Consider the following 17,700-nt stretch of genomic DNA (forward strand, 5'->3'; position numbering starts at 1 on the left):
AAAATGTACACCCTTAAAATGTTTACGCCAACGTGGATCTGAGTACTACTAACTCTGACTTGGAAGGGTCTTTTTTCCACTGAATCAATCTAGATTGCTTACGGGGCATGCCCAATACACAAATCTCTGCTTGTGTCCTGGAGCTTCCACACCTTCTTAAGAAAAGCATGGAGTGTGCTGGGCTCCTATCTCACAGGGACTGAAGAGGTGTGAAGATAGCATGCTCTTTCAGTGAGAGTAATCACCTTCACCCAAGAACTTGAGACACTGGATATGTTGGTCCAAAAATGAACTATCTGGGGGGCAAAATCCATTTTCTACTAAATGCTAGAAAACGTACATGCCGTCCAAAATCCCCAAACTCATATTAATAACTAATAAAAATCTAAGTTAATTTACTTAACTTTCTAAAAACCAAGAGAGACCAGTTGCTTAGACACATTCCCCTCAGCATCCACCTGGCTATAGGAGTGCTGGTTTCCATGTTACACCCTTCAGGGCCAGATTGCGGCAGTAAAGAAGTGAACACTGGTTTAGCAAAGGAATTTCTTATCCATAAACACAAACTCTTCAAAAACCAAAACACAAACAAAATACCCCACACAGCACAAGAGAGTTACAGATCTTAGGAAAACAACTAACTCCTGAAAGCAACACCTCCCCCTTACTATGACCTCCCCAACCGTATAAATCCTTGGTTTAGTCTAAGTCCTTAGGCCAGGCAGCTCTTCTATTGGTGGAAATGAAATGACCTCCTTTCATAGAGAACCACTAAGCAGCATCTAAACAGTTTCATACCGTTCTTGCCCATGCACTTCTGCTGGGGAATTTCCAGGCCTCCCACAGCTGCCAGGTAGAGTTGTTCAAAATCTATGGCCCTGCGAGTAGAAAACCCATTGTTCCACCAGACTGGAGCCATGCAGTGTTGATGGCTTTTAACTGCTCTAGCCTAGCTTCCCGGACATAGTCTCTCCACTAGGGCAAGGACTACACTACAGTTTAAGTCGACATAAGTTATGTCGCTCAGTGGTGTGAATTAGCCAACCCCCTGAGCGACATAACTTATGCTAACTTAAGCGCAGATGTGGACAGTGCTAATTTGACAGAAAAACGTCTCTCACCAACATAGCTACCACCGCTCGCAGGGGCTGGCGTAACTAAACCAACGGGAGAGCTCTGTAAGCCGTTGGCTTAGAGAGGCTCCACTAGAGACCGTGCTTCTGCACTGCAGGAAGCTCTCTAATGTAGCCATAGGTTAGGTGTCAAGTCCCCACTACAAAATGGATGCTCTAACTCACACTGATGACTACATTCAAAATGGAGTCAAACACAACATAACATTCACAAAACACAATAGAATGCATAATTTGACACAGATACATTCCCCAAATCGCCACAAGCAGAATGTAAGAAAGCTAATCTCAGTCACAGAAAGTTAATTCACCAGGTATTTTTCCAAAAGCTACCTTACTTATAAAATACCATCTCTGTTTGTGGTCATTAAAGATCATATACCACTTTTATAAAGTCAAGGTGTTAGCCACAATGTTCTGGCTAACAACGTATTGCCAATTGCATAAAACCAGTTCTTCGGATATTTTACAGTTTCATCTGGATACAATGTTATTCTACACTTCCTGTCTTAAACTGTTGTAATTGTTGCTGTAAACTGCCATACAAATGCTGTATTTCACCTCTGGGTGTGTCAAGTGATTCCTTTCCATACATATTTGTTAACTATCTCCCGGAGTGAAGAGAGGCTTAATAGGATAAAGCACTTTGATATCTTAGAGGAAAAGCACTACAAAAATCCAGAGTATGACAATCTATTAAAATGCTCCAACGCTACATACACTGTTGAAAACAATGTTACTATATCTTGGCTCATGTACAATGATAGCCAAATTGTTTCCTAGGATATTAAAATGAAAGTATAATACATATTTATGGATTATGAGTAATAAGCTTTCTATATATATTAGTTTTAAACACTATATCATAAATTTGAATAAAAAACTTCCCAAGTTAGTAACTGCCTGAGTATTACTCAGCAACATCAGTGGTGCAGGGCAAGGGGCCTAGGCAAGCCCCCTCCCAACAGAAACAGGACCATATTTTTGCAGCCCAGGAGGCCCAAGTACATCAGCAGATCCAGCCAGTACTGCCAACTCCAAGCATTTTTAAAAACATCATGGGATCATCTTAAAAATTATATTTTTTTCAAAACCTGGGGGTTCATTTATTTGCTTTCTGATACCTGAGCCCTTAGAATACACTCAAGTCATGTTTTTAAGTTTTTCTTCTATGAATTAGGACTAGAAACTTACTTTTAAAAAAAAAGTAAAGCAGACTTTCACCAAATCATATGCTTCCAGCACCTGGAGCTTTAAGAAGAGTACCAACTTTTGCAAAAATTGCAATAATAAAATTGAGAGAGTTGGCAGCACTAAGAATCTGAGCTATTATTTGGGATTGGTGGACTGGCTGTTGGGATAGGATTACCATACGTCCTCTTTTTCCCGGACATGTCCGGCTTTTCGGCACTCAAACCCCTGTCCGGGGGGAATTGCCAAAAAGCCGAACATGTCCGGGAAAATGGCGGCTCTGCTCCTCCCCTGACTCTTCGGCTCTGTTTAAGAGCCGAGCTGCCCGAGCGCTATGGGCTTCAGGCAGCCCCCTTGCCTCCGGACCCCAGCCGCCGGCCGGGCACTTCCCCTCCCGCCAGCCGGGCACTTCCCCTCCCGGGCTCCGGCGGCGCAGGGTCCGGAGGCATAGGGGCTGCCCGAAGCTGGTAGCCCTAGGGCAGATCGGCTCTTAAACAGAGCCGAAGAGTCAGGGGAGGAGCAGAGCCTCCGGCCATGGCGGCTCTGCTCCTCCTAGACTCTTCAGCTCTGTTTAAGAGCCAGGCTGCCTGAGCGCTACAGGCTTCGGGCAGCCCCTATGCCTCCGGACCCTGCGCCGCCGGAGCCCGGGAGGGGAAGTGCCCGGCTGGGGGCGCAGGGTCTGGAGGCAAGGGGGCTGCCCGAAGCCCAAGCGCTACCGGCTTCACGGTTTGCCGGGCAGCCTCCAGACCCTGCGCCCACGGCTGGGCGCTTCCCCTCCCGGGCTCCAGCTGCGCTGGGGAAGCGCCAGCCGGGGGCGCAGGGTCTGGGGGCTGCCCGGCAAACCGTGAAGCCGGTAGCGCTCGGGCAGCCCTTTCCGCGTGGCTGGGAGTGGAAGGGAGGAGGGGGCGGAGTTAGGGCGGGGCTGCGGAAATGGGCGGGGCCCGTGGAGAGTCCTCTTTTTTTATTTATTAGCTATGGTAACCCTATGTTGGGAGAGATAAAGTATGGTAACAGGCCCCTCTCTGGAGGGGTGAAAGTAAGGTGGTACAGGGCGGTACGGCACACCGGTAAAAAGTGGCCGCCAGCACCGGCCTGTACCCAGCTGACTTTAAAGCGTTGCCGTGGCAGTGCTTTAAGGACCCTGCTTAAACTGCTGCCGTAGCAGCGCTTCAATGTCATTGCCCTGTTAGCCCCCCCCCCCGGGACGCCAATGGGGGAGGGCAAAAGGAGCAGCTGCCCCGGGGCTGGCGATTTAAAAGAGCCCGGGGCTCTGGCCGCCGCTGCTGCTACTGGGGCAGTGGCCGGAGCCCTGGGCCCTTTAAATCACTACTGGAGCCCTGCGTGGCATGGGCCAGGCAACATGGAAGGACTGGCTGGGGGACACTGATCCCCAGACCTGCCCCTCCCACCCGAGACCCTGCCTCTTCCGGGGCCAGAGCTGGCCCCCCGTACTGGTAAGTCTTCGACTTTACTTTCACCCCTGCCTCTCTGTCATCTTCACACCATTGGACTACTGGAAAAATCAGACTATATGCTTTACAAGTGATCGGTCACTCTGTCCTCTTACGCTTGCAGGGATCAAGCCCCTGAACTGCGCAGAGAGAATCGCCTAGCAGACTAATGCCTAAGTGGGTCAGGCATTGTGGGGGATCTCCCTTCCCCCCAGGAAATAATAAAATACTAGGTCCAAGGGAAGTTGTGAATAGCCTCGATGGATGGGAGGCAGGGAAAATGTACAATAGGCAGAAAGCCTAATGTCTCTTTTTCTGGTATACTGGAAGATGGGGTAAAAGTTTTAATGGAAACAGGGACTCACGGTTTGACAGGGAACTTTTAAAGTGAAAAAGTAAAATTTTGTAAATGATCAAGTTCAACACATTGTTAGCCTATATAAACCACACTATGTAATTTTGGTAACCTCAGCTTTCTGTCCTATTTGTTACTCACTCTGGTCGCATCTTCTACTAGTTTGACTGAAAAAAAATCTATAGGACAGAGATCATGTGTACCTGTGCTTGTAAAGTGCATACCACAATGAGGTCCCAACCTGACCAGAGCCTTACCAAGAGACTTGAGTAATAAAATTACTACTCCACTATAACAACCTATTAAGTACTGTTTTTTGGTCACATTAAACTGAAAAATTTCTTGGAAGTTACAAAGAATCTACAAAATTTAACTTATTAGTCTTATTTTGGCAGTGTTTCAACACATGTAAGATAAACATACTGCAGCTGAATAACTCCATTGCTGAGCATCTCATTATGATCAGTCAAGTGCCAGTGTGCTCACGGCTGTACAAAACACAAATAAAGACTGCCCCAAAATAACTTAATATTTTCTTATAAATTAAGTGAGGTTAAAAGAATTAGAATGAAAATAATTCAGTTACAGAATTATTTGATAGTCTAGATGCTTTGTAGAGCAATGAAATCTCATCTCCAATGAGACCTACATCAACCAACTGTAAAACTGGGGATTAAAATGTATACCCGTTAAGTAAAGTGGAGTGGTCTTAAACAGAGATAAAGAAAATAATGAGATATTCATGGAAACTGCAGTTCATGTACTCCAAAAATTATGGCACTGAAGTATGGTTCCAGAAACTTGTTTAAAATATTTAAGTAAAACCCCTCTCTCTGTGTTATGTTCTTGAAAGGCAAAGAATAAGGTTATAATCGGGTTTCAAATCCTGAGGAATTTAGGAGCAAGAGAGCTGGAAATGTGAATTTGAGTCTTAAAAAAAAAAAAAAAAAAAAAAAAAAAAAACACCTCTGTGGAAAGCATTGCACCATAACGAAGCTTAAAATTGTAATATTTGCTATAAAACATTTGTTTCTATTTCTTCAGTGTGGACTGTATTTGATAGCAATTTAATACTTCTAATGTAGCATTAACCTGTAACAGAAATTTGATCTAAAAATCTTCAGTACAAATTTTTCCAACAAATATTTTAAAATTATTTTCAATTACTTTCCTAAGAGAACTCATCGGTGTATAACACATACAAAAGCACAAATGTAGTGGTTACAGGAAGGAGGTGGTTGATAAAGGGACCTCGGACAGCATCTCTTTGCTTCACTAACATCTTGAAAAACCCTCAGAAGTCTGGAGAGAAAGTTATCATGATTTTTAGTTATTTACGGTGAGATTTTCAAAGCTCTTTGCATTTGCCTAACTGTGCTCCCATTGGCTTGAATGAAAGCAGAGTAAGGTCAAAAGCTAAGCACTTTTGAAAGTCCCAACCACTGGGCCACCTGAATAACTGCTATAATTTATTAATATCTCTTAGCCCTGGTCTACACTTCGGGATTAGGTCAAATTTAGCTGCGTTAGGTCTATTTTAAAATGAATGCATCTACACAACCAACCCTGTTCCGTCGACCTAAAGGGCTCTTAAAATTGACTTCTGTACTCCCCCCTCCCCGGCAAGGGGAGTAGCGCTAAAATCGACCTTGCTGGGTCGAATTTGGGTAGTGCAGATGCAATTTGACGGCATTGGCCTCCGGGAGCTATCCCAGAGTGCTCCAATGTGACCACTCTGGACAGCACTTTGAACTCCGATGCATTAGCCAGGTACACAGAAAAAGCCCCGGGAAATTTCAAATTTCATTTCCTGTTTGGTCAGTGTGGTGAGCTCAGCAGCACAGGTGACCATGCTGTCCCCCCAAACCAGCTCCAGCATGGACTGAAAGGGAGACCCTGGATCTGATTGCTGTATGGGGAGAAGAATCTGTGCAGGCTGAACTCCAATCAAAAAGAAGAAATGCTAATATGTATGCCAAAATCGCACAGGGCATGGTGGAGAGAGGCTACAACAGGGACACACAGCAGTGCCGCGTGAAAGTTAAGGAGCTCAGGCAAGCCTACCAAAAGACAAAGGAGGCAAATGGTCGCTCCAGGTCAGAGCCCCATACATCCCGCTTCTATGATCAGCTGCATGGCATTCTAGGGGGGACCCTACCACTACCCCATCACTGTCTGTGGACACCTGCAAGGGGAGAGTCTCATGCAACAGGGAGAAGGAGGAGGAGGAGAATGAACAGCAGGCAAGCAGTGAATCCGTTCTCCCCGGCAGCCAGGACCTTTTCATCACCCTGGAGCCAGTATCCTCCCAAGGCGGGATCCCCGACCCTGAAGCCGGAAAAGGTACCTCTGGTGAGTGCATATTTCTAACTACAGTACAGGGTTTAAAAGCAATTGTGTTTAACGTTTGATTTGCCCTGAAGAATTGGGATGCATTCGCGGCCAGTACATCGACTGGAAAAGTCTGTTAACGTGTCTGGGGATGGAGCGGGAATCCTCCAGGGACATCTCCATGAAGCTCTCCTGGAGGTACTCTGAAAGCCTTTGCAGAAGGTTTATGGGGAGGGCTGCCTTATTTCGTCTTTCACGGTAGGACACTTTACCATGCCAAGCCAGTAGCAAGTAGTCTGGAATCATTGCAGCACAAAGCATGGCAGTGAGTGGTCCTGGGTTTTGGTCGCATTCAAGCAACATTTGGTTTATATCTTTCTGTGTTAGCCTCAAGAGAGTGATATCATTCATGGTCACCTGGTTGAAATAGGGGAATTTTTGTAAGGGAACAGTAAAAGGACCCCGTTCATGCTGGGTTGTTTGGCTTGGCTAAAAGGGATCATCCAGGAGAATAGCCACATGGTGGGGGGAGGGGTGAAGGGATCATCCCAGAGAATAGCCACACGGTGAGGTAGGGGAAGGTGTGTGCTGCACATCCACCCGAAAACTGCAGCCCCTCCTTTTAAATGTGAAACCCAACCAGCATTGCTTGCTATGGGAAAGGAGGGTGCTGCAGTTTGAAACCATTCCCACATATTATGAAGGCGTAAGAAGACAACCCCATGTATCCTTTGGCTTACCATGGCCGCCTGGAAACCAAATTCTGTTGCCCAGCCGTGTGTGATGTGTCACCATACTGGCAGGTGCTCAATATAAAAGGCAAAATGCAATCTTGTACCTAAAGTACATGTGCTGTCTGCTGTGAATTGCTTGATTCACTGTGAAAGTCTCCCTTTTCTTCTCAAAAATAAATGATCTTAAATTTTACTCTCCCATTTTATTCCCCCGCAGGTGCAAATGTTTCTATGCTCCCCCTTATCATCTCTGTCCCCGAGATTATCGCAGATTAGAAGGCAAAAAAACTGCACTCGTGATGACATGTTTTCGGAGCTCATGCAGTCCTCCCGCACTGATAGAGAACAGCTTAATGCATGGAGGCATTCAGTGGCAGAGGCCAGGAAAGCATTAAGTGAGCGCGATGAGCAGAGGCAGGAGGCGATGCTGAGGCTAATGGAGGAGCAAACGGACATGATGAGGCGTCTGGTGGAGCTGCACGAAAGCCAACAAGTGCACAGACCCACCCTGCATCCATTGTATAACTGCCTGCCCTTCTCCTCAAGTTCCATATCCTCCTCACAATAAGCAATGTGGCCATGTCCTTCCCTCCTCCCGCACCCCACCTCACCCAGGCTACCTTGTCAGTTATCTCACTTTATTTTGTAATTAAGAAAGAAAGAATGCACGGTTTCAAAATAATAGTTACTTTATTTCCGTTGCCAGCTGTGATCGAAGGGGGGGAAGGGTGGTTAGCTTACAGGGAATTAAAATCAACAAAGGGGGCGGGTTTGCATCAAGGAGAAAACGCACACAACTGTCACACCATAGCCTGGCCAGTCATGAAACTGGTTTTCAAAGTCTCTCTGATGCGCAGCGCGCCTAGCTGTGCTCTTTTAATCGCCCCGGTGTCTGGCTGCTCAAAATTGGCCACCAGGCTATTTGCCTCAACCTCCCACCCCGCCATAAACATCTCCCCCTTACTCTCACAGATATTATGGAGCACACAGTAAGCAGCAACAACAATGGGAACATTGGTTGCACTGAGGTCTAACCTAGTCAGCAAACAGCACCAGCGAGCTTTTAAACATCCAAAGGCACATTCTACCACCATTCTGCACTTGCTCAGCCTATAGTTGAACTGCTCCTTACTACTGTCCAGGCTGCCTGTGCACTTCATGATCCATGGGAGCAAGGGGTAGGCTGGGTCCCCAAGGATAACTATTGGCATTTCAACATCCCCAACAGTAATTTTCTGGTCTGGGAAATAAGTCCCTTCTTGCAGCTGCTCGAACAACCCAGAGTTCCTAAAAGATGCGAGCATCATGCACCTTTCCCTGCCATCCCACGTTGATGTCGATGAAAGGTTCCTTATGATCCACCAGTGCTTGCAGCACCATTGAGAAGTACCCCTTGCAGTTTACGTACTGGTTGGCAAGGTGGTCCGGTGCCAAGATAGGGATATGGGTTCCGTCTATTGCCCCACCACAGTTAGGGAACCCCATTGCAACAAAGCCATACAGTATGACCTGCACATTTCCCAGAGTCACTACCCTTGATAACAGAACATCAGTGATTGCATTGGCTACTTGGATCACAGCAGTCACCACAGTAGCTTTGCCCACTCCAAATTGATTCCCGAGTGACCCGTAGCAGTCAGGCATTGCAAGCTTCCACAGGGCTATCGCCACTCGCTTCTCAGCTGTCAGGGAAGCTCTCATCTTGGTAATCCTGCGCTTCAGGGTGGGGGAAAGCAAGTCATAAAGTTCAAGGAAAGTGGCCTTACGCATGCGAAAGTTTCGCAGCCACTGTGAATCATCCCATACCTGCAACACTCTGCAGTCCCTCCAGTCTGTGCTTGTTTGCCGGGCCCAAAATTGGTGTTCCACTGTATCAACCAGCCCCACTGCCAACATGATGTCCCAACTGCCACAGCCTGTGCTTTCAGGAATGTCTGTGTCCATGTCCTCCTCACAATCGTCCTCATGCTGGCGTCTCTTAGCCAGGTTCTGCACATACTGCAGGATAATGCATGAGGTATTTACAATGCTCACAACAGCAGCGGTGAGCTGAGTGGGCTCCATGCTTGCCGTGCTATGGTGTCTGCATGGGTAACCAGGGAAAAAGGCGTGAAACAATTGTCTGCCGTTGCTTTCACGGCAGGAGGGGAGACTGACGACATGTACCCAAAACCACCCGCGACAATGTTTTTGCCCCATCAGGCATTGGGAGCTTAACCCAGAAATCCAATGGGCAGCGGAGACTGCAGGAACTGTGGGATACTTAGTGTTTGGTGGATTTCCTGCTTCCAAAATGTTCTAGATTAAGAGCCTGAAAGCATCTGTTTATCCATCAACCAAGTTACAGCATGGGTAGTATCGACCCCTAACGTTTTCCCTTCCTACTCCCCTCTCCACAATGCATTTCCGCCTGGAGTTGGAAGGACTGCTTCTTGGGGCTTACGTGGTAGGGCATTCTCTACACTCCATTCATTCTCCCCAAGCTCAATTTCTTTAGGGTGCCTGTTGTGGAAAATTTTGTGATAAAGGGCTGTTGAGTGGGAACTGGATTGGGACAACCAATTTACATCACATAAACTGAGGATCTATCAGATAGCAGAAATCTTTGGTCATCACTAAACTGGGGAGATTTCAAACTGGCAGCCTAAAGCTGAAAGTCTCAGTACTTAATTCCTAGGGATATGATGATTCCCTATATTGGAAGTGATTTACATATGTATCTGACGGTCTTGTTAGACCTGTATTTGTATAAACTTTGCTGAAAAGAAAGGATATTTAGATGAATGCCAGTATAAAGCAGCAACCATTTTAAATATGTTGGATCCTTTCCATCCATTCCCTTTTCTCCCACCATACCTCTTAACTCTTTCCACTAATCCACAAATATAACAAAAACACACATTTACACAGAAGTACATATGTACATTCTTCAGTACCTTTGTAGTTTTGTTTTCCTTCTCCCGTTCCAATCCCTTAGGATAAGGCAGCTTGAGTTACTCAGTTTGTGCTTTTATTTATATTTATATTAAAAAAGATAAAAAATAAGTGGCTACTGCTCCATCAGTGTTTCCTCCAATATACAAGGAAATAATTTAATTAAATACAAATTGTAAAAACTTCCCCCCAGCTTCTAAAAGTATAGATAGTACAAAGGTACATGCTTTACTTGTAATTATTCTTACCCCCTTGCCATGGGATGATACAGTCTTCTGTCAGGCTTTGAATAGTCCCTTTGTACAGCTGCCGCATAAGTGGTAGCTTAAATGATGAGAGATGGTTGGGTAAGCACACCTTCCTTAGTGGGACGTGGACTAAAGGGATCCTTGCCATCACGATTGTTGCATCCTGATATGAGGAAAATTAAATTCACATAAAACACAGTAAATACACCTCTACCCCGATATAAGGTGACCAGATATAACATGAATTCGGATATAACGTGGTAAAGCAGTGCTCCGGGGGGGCAGGGCTGCGCTCTCTGGTGGATCAAAGCAAGTTCGATATAACGCGGTAAGATTTTTTTGGCTCCCGAGGACAGCGTTATATCGAGGTAGAGGTGTACTAAGCAGTTGAAGCAAGTCAAAACTTTATCTGTAGTTTAACTTCTAAGGTTTAAATACTGGAAACGTATAACTATTCACCTGAGTAAAATTACCTTTGTATAAGTGTTTGCAGGATTGGTGGCTAAGGGACCTACCATTCCCACCACTCCAGCCTTTTCTTTCAGTCCCGTCCATGTATTGTGGCCTCATCTAATCACATCCTGGATAAAGCACCAAACCACTCCACTTCATGTTTTAGTATGTTGTTTGCTTATTTATACAGTTTAACACCATGCTGTGCTTAAAGTTTCAGTCTACTACATAGTATATGCAATGGATAAAGCCTAAATGGAGCCTGAATCCACCAAAACCTTGGACTTTTCTGCCTAAGACCAGGAGTGAAATCCTGATCCCGTTGAAATTCATGGCAAAACCCACCCATTAATTTCAGTGGGGCTAGCATTTCATCTCAGGTGATTGTACTTAGCAGCAGCCTTTGTGGTGCCTTTGAAACCATGTTTGTGACTGCAGTGCCCCTTTTGAAATAAAGGGCTTGGATCTGCTTAATCTACCTATTTTATACCATGAACAATTGAAATGAAAGGATACATAAAAAGATCGTTGACCTGCTTCTTGTCATACCAAACATCCCTAGTACCATTACCCTCTCCTAGTTTATTTTTTTCAGAGACCCTCAGTTTCTACTCTGTTCTTGACCCAAAGGAATTGGATAAGCAGCCAAGAGTACTTTGTGGCATATAACATGTCTGTGAAAATGAACAATCCATCATTCCCCACCCAACAGAAATGGAATGCCTTTGCTTTTTGAATCTGGCACCTTTTCCATTTAACAGATAACTAATATATGTGGATCTTGATTGGATTCACAGCCTAAGTTCCCTCTAAGCTGCGCGGCTGCCCCGGACCTGCCACGGGAGAGGTGCCCCGGCCCTGGCCCCAACCCAGCCCACCCCGGAGCTGCCATGGCGGTGAGAGGCGCCTCTCCCCCCCAAACCAGGTGCTGCTGCGGGGAGAGAGAGCTGGGGGGAGTCCTCTCTCCCCACCGTAGACCCAGGGCAGCCTGTACCCCAAACCCCTTGTCCCCGGCCCCATCCCAGAGCCCACATCTCCAACCGGAGCTCTCACCCCCCCCTTAACCCCCTTAAAATTGATGTTCTTACTGTTAGTCATTAAAATTCAAAAGTGATAAAAAAAAGCTTAGAAGTCTTTCCTATTTTCCATCACAAATAGGCCCTACAGTAACCAACTTGTTTCACTTCAGATATTTCATCTTCCTTGGTCTCAAATGCATGAAACTTATGAGTTTCTTTAAAAGAGTAGACAAATCTGAAGACTTAGGCAGTTTGACTGCTTTGCTTTCAATTTTATCTACATTCCTTAAGGACCCCTAAAGGCACATCATTTCCCCCTCATTTAAATGCCACCTTCAGAGTCTTTATCCCAGTTACCCCGAGTGTTCAGAGTATTAGCCACAAGGATGGTATGTCTACATTGCAATTAAAAACCCATGGCTGGCCCATGCTAGCTGACTCAGGCTCACGGGGCTATTTAATTGTGGTGTAGATATTCAGGCTGGGTTCTAAGACCCTGGAAGGTGGGAAGGTACAAGATCTCGTTCTGCAATCTGAGCCCAAATGAACTTCTGCACCACAGTTAAACAGCCGGAGCCCTCCAAGCCCAAGTCAGCTGGCATGGGCCAGTCACGGGTTTTTAATTGTACTGTAGATATACCTTCCAAGGGGTTCTTCAATTAACATAAGGTATTCTCTTGCTGCTGCCCCAGAGTTGAGACCATTGATTCTGCAGGACTCCCAACCTCTGTGCATGCACCCAGATACATTAAAAATGTATTTATAGTTTGTAAATGCTACAGAATTTAGTGATTGACAGCCTAAAAATACTTAAGATAAGAAACAGCAATGACCAAAACTCTGCAATTTTCTAGGAATTGCTTTGCAATAAAGCTAAACCAAAATAAGCTATATGCCATTTAACTTCCATTGGGCTTTTGTATAATCTGAAAATACTTCACTTGCAAGTGAAACCATGGTCTCCAATAGCAGTTTGGAAACTAGAAAAGCTAGAGAACCCATGCTCCACAGGAACTGTCACAAGTATGGTCATAAGTTTACTCCATATTCCATGATAGTCAGAGACAGAAAGCAGAATATACAGTATGCCAGATATTTATAAACATCCTTTAGAAAAGGCAACATTGGCAGACATACATGTATGAGAAAATACCTACTCTATGAATAGAGCTTTGCAAATCCGCAGGTATCCACTTTATATCTGTGGACCATATTTGCGGATCACAGCTTGGATGCGGATACAAATTTTATACCCGCACAGGGCTCCGCAGCACAGACTCACCAGAATAGAGCGGCTGCAGGCTCCTGCATGCAGCCTGCAGGCTCCAGCTCGACTCTCTGAATCACACAGTAGCAGGGATAGCCTGCTGGGCATTCTGGAGTTGTAGTCCTCAGCTTGCTTGGATGGAGGAGGTAAACTACAACTCCCAGAAGGGAGTGAGCCAAGCGCCATTTTGAAAGAGGTGTGGTTGTAATTTAAACTAGCGGGCGCCAAGGGCACATGCTATGAAGAGAGTAGTTGTTACTGCTGTCTGTCCAGGCCGGGTCTGCATGATTATAACCACCGCAGCTACATAGGGGTGTCTGAGCCGCCCACCCCTCCCCACAGGAGCGCGGTGCTGAACATGAGGGCCCAGGAGTGTAGCCCTCCTACTGGGAGTGGGAAAGGAGGTACGCCAAGGGTGGAGCAGGTGTGGGGCAGGGGGTCTCTGGGGAGAAGTGAGGGGTGGTTGGGAGTCGGGGGCTTGGCACAGCCCTGCGTCAATGCTGTGCGGTGACCTGTGGAGCTGTTTAGAACCCTGCAAATCAGCAGACAATTTTTGCGGATTGTGGATTGGATGCGGATACACATTTTTTTAATCAATGCAGGGGTCTATGAACCCTGGTGGTGAGTACAGCCATGATAGAAACTTGAGCTGTATCTCCCTTGTGTTAAGACTAGACAGGGCCGCCCAGGGGGGGGGGGGGGGCGTGTAGCAAGTGGGACAATTTGCCCCAGGCCCCACAGGGGCCCCCACAAGAATATAGTATTCTATAGTATTGCAACTTTTTTTTTTTATGGAAGGGGCCCCTGAAATTGCTTTGCCCCAGGCCCCCTGAATCCTCTCGGTGGCCCTGAGACTAGAACAGACTTATTGCCAGCATTTTCATCACTGTTGTCAATCCTGCTCAGAGCAGGTCTAGAACAACTCCAGAGGTCATAGCCAGATTCTAGTGGTTCTTCTGTGGAGCTGCCCCACCAAGAGTACTATGGAAGGCAATTTAAAGAAAAATGCTCACCTATACAAGGCCCTAGACTAGAGAACATCTTTTATCCAAGGATCTGAAAGTCCCTTACAAAGATGGGTAAGTAACCTCATTTTACAGACAGCAAAACTGGGGAACCAAAAGTTGAACGCTCCCAAAGGCCACATTGAATGTAGCTGAGTAAGCAATAGGCCTCCTGCCTCCCACTCCCTATAAGCAATATTGTTTGCCTTGCAGAAAAAGATCCTTGAAATTTGGAAGGATGATGTTAAGGTTGTCTTTCAGTTCATGAAAAAGTAAAAAGTAGCTGAAGACAAGTTACTAGACAAACAAAGCTTGACCATTAATTTCTTCTAGTTTAAGAACCAGATCTGTGCTACGCTCTCTTGTCAAAACTACTTGCGGATAACAATTATGGTTTTTTTAATTAAGATGTTTAGAATTTGTGACCTTTCTAAAGTAATAAATAATTTTTAAAATCTTCAGGTCATTGTGTATTAATTCTATTATAACTTTCCAAGGTTGTGCAGTGCCTCAGGTGCTGGTGAGATTTTACAATGGAGGCTGATCAAAGAGAAAGATTTCCAAAATTAAAATTTTACCACAATACTATTATCTCCTTGTTTGATGTATTAGCTAACACAGCTGTTGGCTTGGAATGGAACTTCAAAACTAGTAAGTAAAACAAAACAAAGAAGCTAAAGAAAATATATCAAAGTTAACTTTTCATTATATTTTAAATGCAGGAACCAAAGGCTCAAGTACAATTGAAGTCTGAATCAGTCTTCTTAGAAACCTTTGTTTTACCAAATAAGTTACAAGCTTTCCCATTCATCTTATTGAAGAGCTACACTGCTGAAAGATGGGCTTTGTCCTAGACAAACTAAAAGTCTGACTGAGACCCTAAAACTGTACAGGGAACATCTTTATTCCTTAGCAGCTAACAGATATGGAAGACTAAAGCCATATCCACATTAGGCTATGAAGTGAGCTAAAGAAACATGGTTAAGCAAGTTTGCAATACGGAATAGCAAGTCAGAGTGCCTACTTAAGTTAAAAACAGTAGTTTTAAAAGCCACAGAACAGCCCATCCACATGGACTGGTCAAATTGTATTAGAAATGAGTTTAAACTAGAAGGTGTTTAAACAAATATTAGCCTGGTGTATACTATAAAAAAATCAAGTCAAGGGACCTGGCCACATGAGAACATATATATGTGCTTCTATGATGCTCACCATATCGTTATGCTGTGGTGCTTCATGGCACTTCAGGGAATTTTGTCCAGCCCTGCTCAGTTGGTATGATGTTAATTGCAAGATAGGACTGAGGCAACAGGGAGCAAGAGAATGAGGTAAAAGCAGAGCCTAGTGGGTGTAATGAAAATAATAAAATGGTTCCAAAAAGGATGCCACCACATTGAAAGCTGCTATATAAAGACACAGCAAGTTGGATCCACACTTTCTTTAATTTTTCCCTCTCTAAGAAATACTTTTTTTTTTATTGTTATTGAGGAACATTTAAAAAAAACATTTCAAAGAGAGGCACAAAAATAGAGTAATTGCAAGCCAACTTACATACACTACAGTTCCCAAGAAAAGAAAATTTAAAATCTCTAAAGACAACATGGCTTATCTTTTTGCAGCTTGTCTTTACATTCGTCAGCACAGACTTGACTATGAGGGATTTGAATTTCAGACATTTTGTGAAGATTATGGATGTTTTACCTGTTACTAATGCCTAGAAAAGCTGACATTATGGCTATGTCTACACTAGCACTTTTGTTGGTAAAACTTTTGTCAGTCACGGCTGTGAAAAAACACCCCCGACTGACAAAAGTTTCACCAACAAAAGCACAGTGTGGACAGCGCTATATCGGCGGGAGAACATCTCCCACTGACATAGCTACCGCCGCTCGTTGGGAGTGATTTAATTACGCCAGCAGGAGACCTCTCTCCTGCCAGCATAGAGCAGCTACACAGGAGACCTTACAGCGATACAGCCTAGTACTAACTACCTAAGCAAATAGCTAAGGAAATGGTCAAGCAGGAAAGAAACTGACCACAACCATGGTTGTTTACTAGTCAGACAGCTCTGTCAAGCAATTTTATCTAAGTAAAAAAATAAAATATTCCCCCAGTCCTGTCTGACTGAACTGATAGCCTGACGGATGAGAAACAACTGACTTAGAACAGCATACCAAACAGGTTTCCAGAAACAGGGACACATTGAATTAGGGTCTAAAGAAAGAGTTATTGCCAGCTTTAACTGCATAAAAAGACAAACAAGAACACATTTTCGGGGGGGGGGGGGGCGGTTAATTGCACTTCAAGAGCTATTGTTACTAATGGCTGCTCCAAGCTGTAAAAATCGCAACCTCTGAGGGCAAAGGGCAAAGCAACCTCACTGATTTTTCCCTGATTACTCACACCATTAAGATCATTTGGGAACCAGCCTTAAGGTTATCAGAAATTTCTAGTTACTTGCCCATAATATATTTTGCAGCATTTCTGCATCTTAATGATCAGCAGCAGTGAAGCAGAAATCCTTTTACCTAATAGGTGGCGTTGGAAGGTAATTTGGATAACTATGTATTTCACATCTCCAAATGCAGAATCAGAGAAATGAAGTGAACAATAATTTAGAAACTTGTTCACTGAACTCAAGTTTTACAATGATCTTAAAATGTTTCTATAGAAATTTGTTAACCACAAAAATAGTTTCTATGCTAGTACTTGCATGTAATACTACAATGAGAAAAATACACACATACATACATATAAACATTAAACATGGTCTTAAAATGACATATCTTTTTAAAGAGACCAAGCGAGTAAGTTCCCAAGATCTGAAGAAGAGATCTGTTTAAGCTCAAAAGCTGGTCTCTCTCACAAAAGATATTACCTCACCCACCTTGTCTCTCTAATATTCCAGGACCAACCTGGCTATAACAACACTGATATCTTTTTGATTATTTGCAGAGAATAAAGTTTCATGTAGGCAGAGATAATTCAAACTGAATGAACAAACTGTGTAAGCTTAATTACATTAGAAGTTGCTGCTTTGACTAATTCTGGGGGAATTCTGAGCCATTGCACGCACGCAGAATGCATGGCCCCCCCAGATTTCTTAGCTTCCCCACGAAAAAAGTGACTTTCTGGTGGAGAAGCAAAGGGAAGCCACAAGAATGATCACATGCAGGCACGTCGTTTCATGCGCTCAGAGCAGCGGGCGAAAAGATAAATCACTGCAGGAGGAGGGAGTGGGGCTAGGGACACCCCAGCCAGTGGCTCCTACCCTGGGCTGGGGAGGATGGGACTTCCTCTTCCTCTTCCCCTGCAAGGAATGGCTGGGGCCAGGTCAGATCCACCCTCAGAAATCTCCCCCGGCTGCAGCAAGCTCCTCATTCCCCCCACACCACACTTCCTGCCCTCATCATTACTCAGCCACGGGGGGGTGGGGTGGGGGGGAGGTGTCACGGTACAGGGAGCTGCACCCCCGTCCGATCAACCCAAGTGAATCCAGACCCCTCCCCCCCCTGAGCCTCACGCCCCCACCTGAACCCTCCGCAGAAGTCCCTTGGGAGTATTTGACAAAGGCTGGAAG

General features: G+C 44.9%; 2 long non-coding RNA genes across 2 annotated transcripts in view; both read right to left on the reverse strand.

Moving 5' to 3' along the window:
• The window catches only part of LOC135977643 (uncharacterized), a 228,301-nt gene that overhangs the window by 59,502 nt on the left and 151,099 nt on the right, over positions 1 to 17,700 (reverse strand). The window lies entirely within an intron of this gene.
• The window catches only part of LOC135977641 (uncharacterized), a 64,488-nt gene continuing 57,119 nt past the window's right edge, over positions 10,332 to 17,700 (reverse strand). The window contains exon 3 of the long non-coding RNA XR_010595076.1: positions 10,332 to 10,540. This is a non-coding gene — a long non-coding RNA (uncharacterized LOC135977641). The remainder of the gene's footprint in view (positions 10,541 to 17,700) is intronic.

The sequence above is a fragment of the Chrysemys picta genome, unplaced genomic scaffold, assembly GCF_011386835.1.
Source record: "Chrysemys picta bellii isolate R12L10 unplaced genomic scaffold, ASM1138683v2 scaf5, whole genome shotgun sequence".
NCBI lineage: Eukaryota > Metazoa > Chordata > Testudines > Emydidae > Chrysemys > Chrysemys picta.